This window comes from Mauremys reevesii, linkage group 1 (genome assembly GCF_016161935.1).
Source record: "Mauremys reevesii isolate NIE-2019 linkage group 1, ASM1616193v1, whole genome shotgun sequence".
Classification (NCBI taxonomy): domain Eukaryota; kingdom Metazoa; phylum Chordata; order Testudines; family Geoemydidae; genus Mauremys; species Mauremys reevesii.
In genome coordinates, this window is record NC_052623.1 from 108,202,707 (window position 1) to 108,218,940 (window position 16,234).

Here is a 16,234-nt window from a genome sequence, read left to right on the forward strand (position 1 = left end):
AAAAGCCTATATTATTACAATAATTTAATATGCAAAGTTGTAATAAGATCTAAAATTTGATTCCTACTGCTATGTATTCATCTAATTTCTACCCTTTGATATTGTAATAAAAATGGTTACTGTATGTACAATATCTCACTGATAGGATTTACACATGCTGATAACTTTAGCCCACTCTAGAGAATTTATTTTAGTTTCCTGTTCTTACTTAAGCTTTCTTCATCCCAGTCATCTGTTCTTCCCTATGTTCACTGCAGCTGATGACAGCTGGGTTTCATAATGTTTGCACCCTGCAAGTTCCACCAGTTAAAATAATCTATTCTCCATATAATAGTTCAAGAATACTACAACCACTTTGGAATCCTGATGCAGATCCTCAGCTGGCATAAATCAGCATTGCTTGATGGGCATTTCAATGCAGCCTTGCAGAAACTACTCTTCACCCAGAGCAGCAAGAATCAGAACCCAGAACTGTAAGCACCTGAAAACCATAAATCCTTCACATCTGCAAGCTACTGTAACAGAAGGACACCTCTAAGCTTCTGTAACCAATCAAGAACCACACCTAACCTGAGGTAACCATATCAGACCTACTTGCAGACACTTCTTGCTGAAAACAAGTTGACCCAGAAAATTCTGACTTAATTCCACCAGGTTAAAGGAGGTTGTGGTTTTTATTCTCTCTCTCACCCATTTGTTTATACATCCATAAGAAGAATTTCATTTCACTGGAAATTATGATCTCATCAGTGGCACTGAAAATCAAGAAACACACCATTTTAAATGTCCACGCCATCTTGATGAAAGCAGGTGCCTGCAGACACTGTTATAGTTAAGAGTTTGTCAGAATTTCCATTATAAATCTCCTCTCTCTCTCTCTCTCTCAATAATCTTATACTGTGCCTTGGCCATGACAGCATGTTCCAGACTGAAATTGAGCCTGATGATTAGTAAAAGAGAAGAATTTTACTTTTTGACTATTTTTAAAACAAATTCAAGACAGATGAAAATCAGTTTGAGGGGCAAGGAGGAGCAGGGGTTATATTCTTCTAGCCTAACCACACTGGGTCAGAATTGCAGTGGCATTCTGGCAGAGAAGATCAAAGGAGATGGAAAGCAGCCAGATCTTCCCAGTTGACGTGGAGAAGTTCCCAGACAGCATAGCCTCCCAAGTTCCTACAAGACCTCTCTTCCCTTTCTATCCTCCTGCAACTCCTAGAATAGGGCACCTGACAGAAAGGGATAAAGTTAGAGCTCTACTCTGCCCTGGCTATATTATTCCCATTTTATAGATGGAGCATAGAAAGACTAAAGACTAGTTTCACAAAGGGATTTATCGCCTAACTACCACTTGAGGTGACCATGGAATGGTTATAGAGTCCCTGGTCATTGACAATTACCAGAGACGGCCAGGATGTATTGCAGCAGGTAGCTTAATAAACATAAGAACTTCCTGGTTAGGGAGTTCTCTGGCTGCTGCTTAAAGCATGGCTATTTGTGTTTCTGACCTCACACTACATTGTGTCCGAAGTGTGTGAATCACTTTCTCTAAAGAAGGAGTAAAGGAAAGAAAAGAGAACCCCAGGGCCATGCCAGAGTGGTGAGTAGGAAGAGGAAAATCAGAGAGGAGACGTGAAAGCTACAACAGGAAGGAGGCTGAGCCCTGTCTCAGCACAGCAGTAGAGCCCATAGTGCAAATATTTGATTTTGGCAACTCAGGTAGCTGACCTTGCTGAATCCACAGATATGAGCCATTCTGGATAGCCTCCGGTTTAACAGAGAAAGCACAAGAATACCAGGTAAATGCCCAGATATTTGCCATGGGTAATGCTGCTGGTGTTATCCTACGTGACCTATCCCTCATTGATGAATACTCCAAAGTGAAAAAGGCTTTTGATTCCCATTTCATAGGCAGACAGAATATTACACATGAAAGGGCCAAATTTAATAGGAGGTGCCAGGAACCAGGGGAAACAGCTGAGATTTTTATTACTGCAGTTCATAGTCCTGGTCAACATTGCAAATATGGAATGCTAAAAGAGGAATTAATAAGAGACAGGATAGTTGTTGGTATAAGAGACACCAATTTATCAGCACAGTTTCAGTTCGACCAAGATTTCACACTATCAAAGGCTATAGTAGGAGTGAGAATGCAAGAAACCATAAAGAAACAGTAATGTAACTTACATGATAGCAGCAAAGAGGAGACTGGTCAGACAATATTGACACAGTAAAGAGAAAAGCCATAAATGTGAAAGGAGCAGTCAGACCAAACTTACAACATAAGAACAGTGCACAACTAGAGAGTGAGAGACCAATGAAATTTAATAGACGGGAGGCTTTGAAAAGCTACAGAAGATATGGCAAGACACCAAGCCACATCTCACAACAATGTCCAGTTAAAAAGGTAGAATGTAGGAAATGCTACAAAATGGGACATTTTGCAGTAGCATGCAGGTCACTAAGAGTAGTGGAAGCAATCCAAGAAGGAGAGCTATCATCAGATGACAATGAGTCCATACTTCTAGCAACTATATCCTCAATAGAATAAACAACACCTTGATACCCAAGCATGAAACTAAATGGTTGAAAACTTAAATTTAAAACTGATACTGGGGCAGCAGTCACTGAAATTCCAAAAGCAGATTATGGTTCATCCCAGGATGGAGATCTGCAAAGACCAAATAAGATGGGATCATCATCTTTCACTGCTATAATATCAGTGAGTTGTCAAAGGTTATCAGAGTCATGATGGCCTCTGACAAACCTGACTTGATTTGGATGTATGATAGAACCCATAAATGCAGTTTTGAGACACTTCCAACAAGTCAGACTCATTCTCAATTAGAAATGTGAATTTGGAAAGGAGAAAATAAAATTTGTAATACACATAATCACCAAATAGTGAATTCAGCCAGATTCAGACAAGCCTTATTCACTTTACCCAAACCCAAAGATGTTTCAGCTGTAAGAACAGGTTTCAGAGTAGCAGCCGTGTTAGTCTGTATCCGCAAAAAGAACAGGAGTACTTGTTAGTCTCTAAGGTGCCACAAGTACTCCTGTTCTTTCAGATGTAAGAAGATTCCTGAGCATGATAAATCATTTGGGGAAATTCTTACCAGATTTAGCTTATTTAACAAAAGCCTTAAGAGATGTCTTTAACGGTCACAGTATGTGGATCTGGGGGAGCACACAACAAAATGCATTTAATAAAATAAAAGAACTACTGACATCTCCACCTGGTTTGGCAACATATTTGGTAAACTATCCAACAACCATACCAGCAGATGCATTTTCATGTGGTTTAGGAGTAGTGTTCACACAAAAGCAGCCAGAAGGAGGCAGGGACCTCCATATCAAGAAGCCTCACATGGAAAAAAAATCTCTAGCAGTCACTTGGGCTTGTGAACAGCTCAGTGTATAGATGTTTGGGTTGCATTTTAACATAGAAACTGAAAATAAACCCTTAGTGGCATTATTGGGTGAAGAACCACTGGATGACCTTCCACCTAGGATTCAAAGATTTTGACTACAGCTGATGTGATTTTCTATCAACACGGAACATACAGCAGGGAAAGCACTCATAACACCAGACACTCTATCTAGAGCTCTAGTTGAGCAGCCACCAACAGAAAAAGAAAAGGCTTTATAGAAAGATGTCAAAGAGTCTACGTTGACCTGGTTCTGGCAGCAATTCTAGCATCTGCCAGCCAAATGCAGCAAATTAGAGATGAACAACTAAAGGACTGGACTTTCCAGAAATTAATTTAAGTCCACCAAAGAAGGTGAAGTCAAAGGAATCAACTTCCAACAGCCCTAATATCATATTGGCAGGACTGAAATGACCTTCCCAGGGCTGATGGCCTGCTTCTGAAAGGACTGTCCCTAGGTTACTTCAGAAACAGATGCTATCTAAATAGACCAGATGCTGTGACTAGGCAAAATGCATGGACATGTGACTTGCCCATTTGACTCCAAATTCCATTTTGTTGCTGTAATTTTCCACACTAAGACCAATGGGATTGCCTCCAAATGGCAGAAACTATAAAAGGCCCTGGAAACCCCTCCATTTTGCCTCTATCCTGCTCCAGCCTCTTTCTTGCCCAAGCATCTGGACTATGAACTTATACTAATGGGAGCATTCTAACCAAGGAATTGAGGACCTTCCAATGATTTGGAAGTAGCCAGAGACTTATCAAGCCAGCAGTTTATTCCATCACTGCTACAAGCCTAAACCAAGAACTTTGCAATTACTGTACATATTTGATTCCTTTAACCAATTTTAACTCTCACCTTTCTTTTTCTTTCTTTCTTTCTTTCTTTCTTTCTTTCTTTCTATAAATAAACCTTTAGATTTTAGATACTAAAAGACTGGCAACAGCGTGATTTTGGGGTAAGATCTAAGTTCTATGTTGACCTGGGTGTGTGGCTGGTCCTTTGGGATCAGAAGAACCTATTATTTGATGAGACTGGTTGTAAAGAACCACTCATCTCTGAATCCAGTGTTTTTGGTGGTGATATAAGAACAGGAATGCCCAAGGAAACTGCTTTTATGACTTCTTGTTAGCCAGTATGGTGAAACAGAAGTTTACTTTTGTTGCTGGTTTGGTATATCCTATGGGGGATTAGCCACCAGTCTTGGGGTGTATCTGCCCTATTTCTCAGTAGTTTGTCCTGAATTTGGCATCCTTAGTTGTGACCCACTGAGGCACGGTTACACTGGCCCCTAGAACAAAAGAATGTGCAAAGTATTGTCTAGTGATTAGAAATAGGTTGACAATCATGACTGCTCACAGAGGCAATGAGTGGTGGGGGAGTATGTGGGGCCATGTGCCCCCCTAGATTTGCTGCTTCGCTTGTACTGAGCATGCTCACAAGGAATGAGTATACTCAGTAACACACATACACACACATTATTAGCAGGCATGGGTCATCTCTGACTTCTCATTTACATCCCATTACATTCTCTTTTGCTGATCTTGACCAAGTTAATTAGTCTTTCTGTGATTCAGTTTACTTATCTGCAAAAAGGTTGCAATAATTTATCATGGGTTGTTGTTTAATTAATGTTGGTATCGTTCTTTGAGATCCTGGGATAAAAACCACAAAGAAGTGTAATAGGATAGGTGTTCTTAGGATACACTGAAATGGTTCTGAAGAAGAGGAAGCTACTATGCTCCCCATTAGTTTGTGAGTCCTTACCTCAGTGGGAGTTAGCCTGAGTAAAAGACTGAATAAAATAGGAACAAGGACCTCAGAGCCCGACCCTGTATTAATAGTAATTGATAATGGTGTATGATGCAATGCTGCATTAGTAGTAGTAGTAGTAATAGTATGGTAGTGTTTAGAGGCCCCAACCAAGATCAGAGCCCCATTATGTTAGACACTGTGTTACCCTGGATTTGAGGAGGGTCTGTACCCCAGAATGTGATCAAGCCAATAGCAACCCTATTATGTGCATTTAACTACGATGAATTAATGAAATAGAACACCACATAGTTAAGGGTTAATTTGGAGGCAGGCTTTTAGAGGCAAGGTCATATCTAGCTGGGCAGTTTCTACTAATCAGAATGGGCAGAGGGGACAGACAGGTAAACAAGTGAAACTGAAAACTTTGGTGGCTGGAAAACCTTGAGTCTAGATGCTTCTGATATTAGAAAGTGTATTGAATGTTAGGAAAAGTGATGATCCAGTAGGGGTAATTATGGCCTATGTGTTTTGTAGAAGTTAGGTATAAAACATTAGCTAATAAAGTGTACTTTGGACCTCTGAAGCCATCTTGAGAGATGTTTTTCCTGACACTCTTTCTCTCCCATTGAACAACTGGCCACTGTGTACTCACTGTTAATTACTGAATACCGTTCCAGATGTTAGGTAAATATCTAGGATATGCTAAACCTATTGCTTATGATTGTGTGTGCTTAAATCTAATAACTGCAGTTTTTAGCTAGAACACGCGGACTTGCATGAATCTTATCAGATGGAATTCTGTGTTCCTATTAATTTATTCCTGACTGCCTGGAGTGAAATAGTGTCAAGTATCAGAGGGATAGCCGTGTTAGTCTGGTTCTGTAGAAGCAGCAAAGAATCCTGTGGCACCTTATAGACTGACAGACGTTAGTGGAGTGAAATAGTTAATTTTTCCCTATTGGGGGTTCTGAAAACCCTGGGTAACAACTGTCCACACCACATAGTGAGAGATGATCCCCGTTCTCAAAGATTTTATAGGCTAAATAGATGAGACAGACAATGTGTGGAAGAGGAAGCAGAGGCCCAAAGAGGTGAAGTGGCTTGCCCAAAGTCATACAGCAGATCAATAGTAGAGTTTGGGAATAGCACTGAGGTCTCCTAAATCCTAATCCAGTGCCCTACACTGCCTGAAATCCAAGTTTGTATATGGAGCCTCCTGCTCAGAGTGGCACTCTGTCCCCCTCTAGTGGTAGCTAGACCAGGTTGAGATTGATGAGCCTACTACAGCCTTAGCTACAAGAGAGACGTATCTTTTAGCTCTGACAGTGGAGGCTCATGCATTTAGCTCAAGAAGTCCCAGGTTTGATCCCTGCTTCTGACATCCCTGGGTGGGTTGGCATTACATATGTATGTTCACTGAATAGAAATACTTGGCTTAATTTAAAGGATCAATTAATACAGCAATAGGTTTATAGGCACTTTAAATTCCATAACATAAACAGGTACTGGTTTTTTCATATATGCAGACGCCTCAGAAGAAATCAGCTATTTATAATACTCCACAGCTGAAATGCTATTTTGAACACACCATTGTGTGGGCATGTGTCACAATCAGAACATGGGCAGTCTGACCTTTTAGTCAGAGCAGGAGTCGAGAGTCAGGCGGGGTCCAATCACTGGGAGATCAGAGTCTGAGACAGGCCAGAAGGCAAAATGAGAATTAGGTGTCAGGCGGAGTCCGATCGCCAGGAGATCAGAGTTTGAGACAGGCCAGAGGGTAAACCAGGAGTCAAGTGGCAGACAGGGTCAGGTTACCAGGAGATTAGGAGCAGGTATTGCAAGGAAAGCAGTCCTGCGCAGGGAAAGCCCAGTTACCTGGAGAACTTCCTGTTCCTGTGCTTGGGTTAAATAGAGGCTGGGGACCAAATAGGACCCCCAGAGTTCCACCAACCAGGACTGGAGTCCTCTGTTAGAGTTCAGTTGCTATTTTAGCAGCTAGTGGTAGGTTGGGACTGCCTAGGCCTGTGGACCAGCATTCAAGACCCACACCACTGATATCATGTGTCACAGTGATCACAAAATACTGTGGCCTAGATCATCCTTTAAGTCACAGCCAGCAGTAAAGGGTAGTGTGGTGCTGCTGCAGGGGGAGCACTGGCAGGCATTGTGCAGAGCTCCCAGTGTGTGGAGCATGTGTATACCCACCAAAGACTCCAATATATACGGAGCAGAGTCATGGCCTGCTTTGGAGCACCATGTGCCCCTGGGGCATGAGGGATTGAGCAGGTACTGTATTCAACCTTGCAAAAACTTCTAAGATGGAAATCAACACTAGATTGAGACAGAAAAAATATTTGCATAAACCAAAGCCAGTTGAGTAATTTATTTCAACAAAATTCATTACTCAGTTTGTCATTTTTAAATAAAAAAATATTCAAAAATAATAGGCGTACTTGTGGCACCTTAGAGACTAACAAATTTATTTGAGCATAAGCTTTCGTGGGCTACAGCCCCACTTCATCGGATGCATGTAGTGGAAAATACAGTAGGAAGATATATATATATACACAGAGAACATGAAACAATGGGTGTATCCTTATACACACTATAAGGAGAGTGATCAGTTAAGGTGAGCTATTACCAGCAGGAGAGAAAAAGAACTGTTTGTAGTGGTAATGAAAATGGCCCATTTCCAGCAACTGACAAGGAGATGTAAGGAACTGGGGGTGGGGGGGTGAGGGGGGGAAGCATGGGGAAATAGTTTTACTTTGTGTAATGGCCCATCCACCCCCAGTCTTTATTCAAGCCTAGTTTGATGGTGTCCAATTTGCAAATTAATTCCAACTGAGCAGTCTCTCATTGGAGTCTGTTTTTGAAGTTTTTAAAAAAATATTTTTTGTCAAAAATAATGTTTCTTATTCATCCAGTACATGGTCAAATAACATTCCGTGGCTTTTTCTTTTTTTTTTTTTTTTTTGAGAGCAAGCCCAATTGTACAACCCTTACTTACCTAAGGTCACAGGAGGAGGTCTGTGACAGAGGTGGGAAATCATCCTGGGTCTCCTGAAGTCCCACGCTCACACCGTGGCCCATTCTCCCACTTACAAATGTATGGGCTCAACAACTGACCTATGCAGTATACGTAGGGCCCTCCCAAATTCACAGCCATGAAAAACGTATCCTGTACCATGAAATCTGGTCTTCTGTGTGCTTTTACCCTACACTATACAGATTTCATGGGGGAGACCAGCATTTCTCCAGTTGGGGATCCTGACCCAAAAGGGAGTTGCAGGAGGGTCACAAGGTTATCTTAGGGGGGGTCACACTATTGACACCCTTACTTCTGTGCTGCCTTCAGAGCTGGGTGGCCAGAGAGCAGCGGCTGTTGGCCAGGTGCCCAGCTCTGAAGGCAGCGCCCCGCCAGCAGCAGTGCAGAAGTACGGGTGGCAATACCATACCATGGTACCCTTACTTCTGCACTTTGCCTTCAGAACTGGGTGGCCAGAGGGTGGCGACTGCTGACTGAGGGCCCAGCTCTGCAGACAGTAGCACAGAAGTAAGGGTGGCAATACCATACTGTACCATCCTTACTTCTGTGCTGCTGCTGGTGGAGGCTCTGCCTTCAGAGCTGGGCTTCCTGCCAGCAGTCACCACTTTCCAGCTGCCCACTAGCAGCAGCACAGAAGTAAAGGTAGCAGTACCACAACTCCTCCTACCATAACCTTGCAACCCCCCCTCCCCCCCCCCCACACACACAACTCCTTTTAGGGTCAGGACCCCTACAATTACAACAACATGAAATTTCAGATTTAAATAGCTGAAATCATGAAATTTACTATTTTTAAAATCCTACGACTGTGAAATTGACCAAAATGGACCATGAATTTGGTAGGACCCTAATTATGGCATATACCATATTATATGATATATGCCAGTGGTTCTCAAAGCCAGTCCGCTGCTTGTTCAGGGAAAGCCCCTGTTGGGCCGGGACAGTTTGTTTACCTGCCGCGTCCACAGGTGCGGCCGATCGCAGCTCCCACTGGCCGCAGTTCGCCGCTCCAGGCCAATGGAGGCTGCAGGAAGGGCGGCCAGCATGTCCCTCGGCCCACGCCACTTCCCACAGCCCCCATTGCCCTGGAGCAGTGAACCTCAGCCAATGGGAGCCACAATTGGCTGGACCTGCGGACGCGCCAGGTAAACAAACTGGCCCAGCCTGCCAGGGGCTTTCCCTGAACAAGCGGTGGACCAGCTTTGAGAACCACTGGTATATGCCATAATATTTAGGCACAACTGGTTGCATCAAGGAGGGAATTTCTGCTGTAACTCTGGATTGTCTATAAATTTAGATCCTCTGCCCTTTATTTACATCATTTAACCATGTGGTTAAATATACATAATGCACCTAAACACATAGCTACATCAATAGGGAGAAGGGGCTTTTATCATTCTAGAGAGGATGGCTGCATTGAGCATTGAGGGAGCTTTCAAAAGGAATGTGGTAAAAGTGGTGTCATATGCAAGCCCATGATCTGTCCCAGAAAAGAGTTTCCCTTTTCATCCCTTTACTTCTCTAACAAGTAGTAGTAAATTACGTCTTAATGTTTAAAACACAGATTTGTTTTAAACTGTAGCTTTGAAAGCAGGGAGCTGTGGAATCTGTAATGTCACTGAATCTCTTTTATGAGTCCACTGTGGAAATGTTGAAGCAGCTAACTCTCAGTAGGATTACATCTTGGCAAGAAGCAACGTTAAATGCCTAAAGTGATCCTACTGTGTGTTATTCACATGGTTAACTTGTTACATTTAAATTTCATTTGTTTCCCGTAGCTTTGTAGAAAGTTTATTGATAAGGCATTTTTGTTGTTTTCTTCCGGGGGATTCAGCATTGATCAATCAGGTGTCTGCCCATGACTCTTTCATAATTAGTGACTGAGTATGTTGCTGAGCAAGAAGAGTTAATGATAGGGCAAAATCTTTTGTAGAGTCCCGTGTTGTATAATTGTTACCTTGCTGGGTTTGTAGGTTGCTGCAATTTGCTTTGATTTTGATCTTATTTTCTTGCTTTTACATAAATAAATTTGATTAATTTTTAAGGTCTTTCTTCTTTGATTTCAATTTGATCCGCTTGATTTGCTGATTTTCTTTTCCAGTGACTGGTTGGGGTGATCACTGAGCTGATGACCCACAGAACTGCAATATGGGAGAGCGCAGAGACTGGGGTTCTCTTGCTCCCTCAGCTGCTGAAGACAAACAACAATACAGTGATGCCATTTGTTCTGAAATGTGTACCGGTGTCCGTCATTAAAGTGGCCGGACACCTCACATAATTAAAAACAATCACTTGCAAAACAGCAAAATATTTTCTAAAGGCTTTAGTGACTCAGGAACAGAACGTTGTGCACATTGATAGCATCATAGAACCCCTGATCCCCTAATACATTGATCTATAGGATAATCAAGAGCGAGACCAAACAAACCCAGCTGTATCCTGCAGCTCCCAGACTTGGATGCCAGTAAATCCCTTCACGGAGCATGGCACACCTATTAAGGCCACCCTGCTATGAGCTTTGAAGAGCTGGATCCCAGGAACCAACAACTAGAAAGACCCAACACACTGTGAATCCCATGGGACATAAGAGAAGAAGGGATCCACAAACCATTCAGCATATTAGAGATCATAACCAACACCTGGAAATGTGCTTGGAAATAAACAGGCAGCCAGTCCTGAGCATGCAGCAGGGGTGTTGTATGTTGTTTTCTGATAACAAGTACTATGTAAGAGCTAAATATTATTATTAATTAATATTCTTTATTATTACAGTAGATTGACCTACTTAAAAGATTAACCTTGCATTTTCCCACTAGCTGTACTTTCCAGATACTTTCATAGGCAGTCCCAAACAGAATACACTGCAGTAAGCTATCCTGAAGATATGGATCAAAAAGGCACAGCTTACTATTGTGTCAAGGTCTGCAACCAAAAGGCACTTAGGCCAAACACAGAGCAGAGAGGAAATAAAGGGAAGATGAGTCCTGGTGAAAAAATATGTTATCTTCAGTGTTCATGTATTCCTCTGTTCTTTATCCACAGGAACAATCACATTCCCCTCACCCTTTACAGACAGATCAAAATGTGTAATTTATACCGCTGATTCATTGTGACTGCAGGAATCTTCACTGGATAAATACAGGGTTTCCTCTTTCAGCTGTTTCATCCTGTTCTTGCAATCATAGGTGCCAACTTTCCCCTGCACCAGTGAGTGCTCGCGCCCCCGCTGCCCCTGGCCCCACCCTGACTCCACCCCGCCCCCATTCCAACCTCTTCCACAAAGTTTCCGCCCTAACTCTGCCCCCTCCCTGCCCCTATTGGACCCCTTCCCCAAATCCCTCCCAGCACTTGCCACGCAAAACAGCTGTTTTGCGGCGCAAGCACTGGTAGCTAGGGGGGAAAAGCAGGCACATGGCATGCTCAGGGTAGGGGGTGGACGCAGAGAGGAGGCGGAGGTGAGCTGGGGTGGGGTGACTGGGTGGAGAGCTGTCAGTGGGTGCAGAGCACCCACCAATTTTTCCCCGTGGGTGCTCCATCCCCAGAGCACCCATGGAGTCGGCACCTATGATCACTACCTCACTCACTGCCAAACCTGAAGAAGACCTCTGTGTCACTTGAAAGTTTGTCCCTTTCACCATCAGAAGTTGATCCATTAAAAGATATTCCCTCACTCATTGTGTCACTCACTCTCACTGACATTCACGTTTATCCAATGTATCAGGGATCTCAATCTCCACAGATACAACTGTATTCCCAGCCAAAAACTTTAATATTGAGTAAAGCTAGAGAAGCTCTCTCCACCATCTGCTGTCCAACTGAAGTTCTTACTGGGAGGAGAAGGCTCAAAGTCTGTTTGTCTCACACCAAGAGGTATGGAGGAGTGGAAAAGAGATTTTTTTATGTGGGAAGTATGGTGGAGAGGATTCATGTCTCTATGGAGTTCCTTTGTTCACTGCTCCCTGGAGTGCCTGCAGGAGACATTCACCCCAGCATCACATGCAGAAATCCCATAGAGGAGTTAAGGGAAGTGGTAGTGTCTCAATGAGTAGGAAGGATAGTGTCAGTTTCTCCTAGCTCTTCTTTTGGGAGAAATGTGTGACACCCTGACATCCTCTTATTCACCATTGTCATGTAATTAGGATATGTTTTGCACAAAGTATGCCTTGTGAGGTATCATTCTAAAAGTCTTGATCTGCTAGACATTAATATCTCATTGGACTTTATGTGCTATGAAATTATGAAATTTGGCTATGAAATTACTGAAACACATGAGGTTGAAAACTCCCACAAGCAGCCTTTTAGGTACAACAGTAAAAGGCCAAACAATGTTAATGGCTTATTGAGGAAATGCACACAAGCACAAGGATTACTCCATGAACTGTGTAAGTAGAAACCTCTCAGAGATAGCACTACACAATGGGAATTGTTTGACCCAGGTCACAGCAAAAGAGCATTCCAGCGTGTGGGAAGAAGATATAAAAGAGGGAAATTACATCATGATTGTACCTCACTCTCCCTACAACAACACACCTGGAAATACCTGAGGAGCAAAGACTGAACTGCGGGAAGTGACGGTCTGTGTGTGAAAACCTGGGAAAACAAAGGCAGCTTCTGCCTTAAGAACCTACCAGCCTGTTTATCACTCAGGGTAAGAATTTGCTATTTTATATCCTACTTTTCAAGTATGTTAAGCTCAGTTTCCATTTTGGTTTATTTACTAGATAATCTGCTTTCATCTGCTTACTATCACTTATAATCACTTAAAATCGATCTTTTTGCAGTTAATAAACTAATTTTATGTTTTAATCCAAACCAGTGTATGTTTGACTAAGGTGTCTGGGGAAAATCTCAGCTCAGTTACCACAAATGTGCATGGTCCTCTTCACACTGAGGGAGAGGCAGACTGGGTGTTAAACCCATATACTGGCCAGATTTGACCAGGGTAGGATTGTACTACTCTGGGGTCCTAGGCTTGGAAGCTGGTGGTTAGAGAGCCTGCATGTGACTGCAGCTGGTCGTGTCCATACCTGTGTGAATGCTGGTGAAAGTGCAAGCTTGGAGTGCTTTGCAACTTGTCACAGCAGCACAATGCAAGATGCAGCCCAGGCTGGTGGGTCAGAGGGCTCAGTGGTACCCCAGTTCCAGGTAGCACCCTGTCGGGGGAGACCCATTATAAAATGTTTATAGCAAAAGCAGGGATCTAAGGGGGACTATAGAGAGCCAAGCCATTTATGGTCTGGGAGAGGAACTCTGAAGGATGACATTGGGATGGGGAGGTGACAAAAGCACTGCCAGGAAAGAAACTGTAATTTACAAAGAGAGAGATTTTAAGTGAGTACAACTAATGAGAAATAAATGTCAGAAATGGTTACAAGAAAAATAAAGACAGGTGTTAGTAAACATCTTAAATTAACAAACTATAGGAGATTCAAAAAAAATTTCTCACCATATGCTTTCAGCAGTCTTATTGACCAAACCCTGTAAGTCAGGAACCCTTCTCCAGAGTCCAACACTTGCTTCCTTTGTCACTTGCAGTGCAGTGAATGCAATGGACAGGGAGAGAGAAAGGTGACTGCGTGTTTTTCCCTTTTTATAGTTTCAGTTCCCTTCTTGAAAAATATTTCCAATTGCACACCAGGAGACAAAAAGGTCTATGTGGAAGGATGTGTCCTGCTGTTTTTTCCTCACCTATTTCAGCTTCCTTTGTTTCCCTTCCTGCTTGATGACTCTGTTTTGCGCTTAAATGTAAATGAAGCAGAGCACACATTCCTTTGAATAGGACAGATCTGTTTGCCAACTTTTGTTTGGGCAGAGCAGTGGGATTTGGAACATGTGTTAATAACACCATACAGGGGTACCTTATAAATTCACATACAATGTTGCCACATATATTTCAACCAGGACAATACTGTTCAGCAAATTATGTGCTTCCAAATAATATCTCACAAGGTATACTTTGTACAAAAATTATTACAATAGTGTGTAATGTGTGAACACAGGCATACATTCTGTCACAATGGATATTATATGTGAGGCTTCAAATTAAAAACCAACCCGTCCCAGCACATTACCTGAAATTTGAGAATTTGTGGCAGATCAAAGTTTCCTGTCAGTACCCATCTATACTAATCACTAAAACCTTTTGCACTCAAATATAGTTAAAAACAAATCCTCTGCACTAGTTCTACCCAAGGATTAACATATAAAATGGCTCAGAAGGCTTTACATCAACATTTCTGACTTGTGTGTGCAAAATAAAGGTGTAACAGTTTTCAAAATCGTTACTTTGCAGAGACTTAAAACTCCAAAATGGCCTCCAAATTAATGCCACACTATCAAAAAAATCCTGTCCCCTGTGCAGAGATTGCACACAGGGAATCTGATGCAGAAAGAAGTGTTTTTTCAAAAATCAGTGAGAAGATGAAATATTGGAAATATTGGAAAGTGTCTCACAACAACCTTAACAATGGAGCCGCTACTTTGACTCTATAGTGAACAACTTACTAAATAGATCAAAAGAAAAAAGAAAAAGAAAAAAAAAGGAGGGGGCATTCTATGTTCTCCATTCAAAGTGAACCCATAATATCTGTTATACATAAAAGAAAATGCCCAGAAAAAAACCCTCCTAAGAAGTGCTTAATTAACACATAAACCACAAGTGTTAGTGTACCATAAATATTCATCTAATGAAGGGTAGTGGGATAAAACCTGAGTGCATGCCACAAGTTTTTTATCTCCACAGCTATCTTGAGTTGGATATTTACAGTAAATTACAGCTGCACAGGCTTTACTCCACAGCCGTATGGTTTATTATTCAACAGATGTAAGCCATAAAACAGCTTTATCTATTTTGTGGTTCAGTGTAGTACTAATAAAATAAACTACAAATACCTGACTTATAGCTCTGCTGGTATCTTTGCACGCCAGCGAGGTTCAATATTGATGCTAGATATAATGAAAGTGATCTAAAAAATGAAGTGCATTCTTCCTTTTTCTTATGATTTCATAAGGAGCTTTAAGATTTGAATGAGAAGTGCTGGGCAATCATTTGTTTTTCTATTGATTTTTAGGCTGGACTGTAGCCTTCATTGACAGTTCATTTTTGTTTCCTCCAGACTGGAAAGGAAATTGCATTGAGTCTGCTCTGTGCCTTGAAGCCCACATAATTGATATTCCTTAATCATTATAGTGGAGTATGAAGTTACTGTTATATTGCAATTATTATATATCCTTGGTAGGATCTATTTAGCTAAATAAAAATGGATGATACAACAAGAAACAGGCTAGCCCTGTTGTTTTTCTCTGATATACCAAGTCCAGGAAACAGAAAACAGAGAATACTGCTTGTCTTGCAGGTGTTTTGGCATGAGGCTGCTCAGCAGATGTGAAGTTTATCATAAGAACAAATGCAAATATTTGCCCTTGTTTTCAAATATGGTGGGAGAGGAATTCAGTTTTCAGCCCACACATTTGGCCATAAACATTTTCAACGGCAACAAAATTTATATTTTTGTTGGGAATCTCGCCATCAGCAAAACTAGAAATTGTACATCACAGGTGGAGGAGTTGAATATGGTGGAAAGCATTTTATGAAAAGTTCTCATAATCCAGCTTGTGCTGTGACCTTTTTCAGACTCACTCTCAAGCTTGGATTAATATTCTTAACCTCAAGGTTGCCATGGATATCTGTTAATAAATATCTTCCTAGCTAACCAATAATAATTTGACTCTCAAAATGCAAAACCCCTAGCAGCCTAGTGAGGGACTGAATTCTGAATATTGATCAAAAGGAACTTTCTTTCCATTCCATCCACTTCTTATACACTTTCAATTAAATGGTTTATTTTAACAAGGGAGACCATCCCTTATTTCCCCCTTAATTTAAACCCTAAAACTAAGGATTAAATTTGACATTCCCCTCATCTAAATTAAAGGATTTTTAAAAACACTCTGAGAGTTATTTGGGGTAAAATCTGAAGCTTCTGGATTACCTAA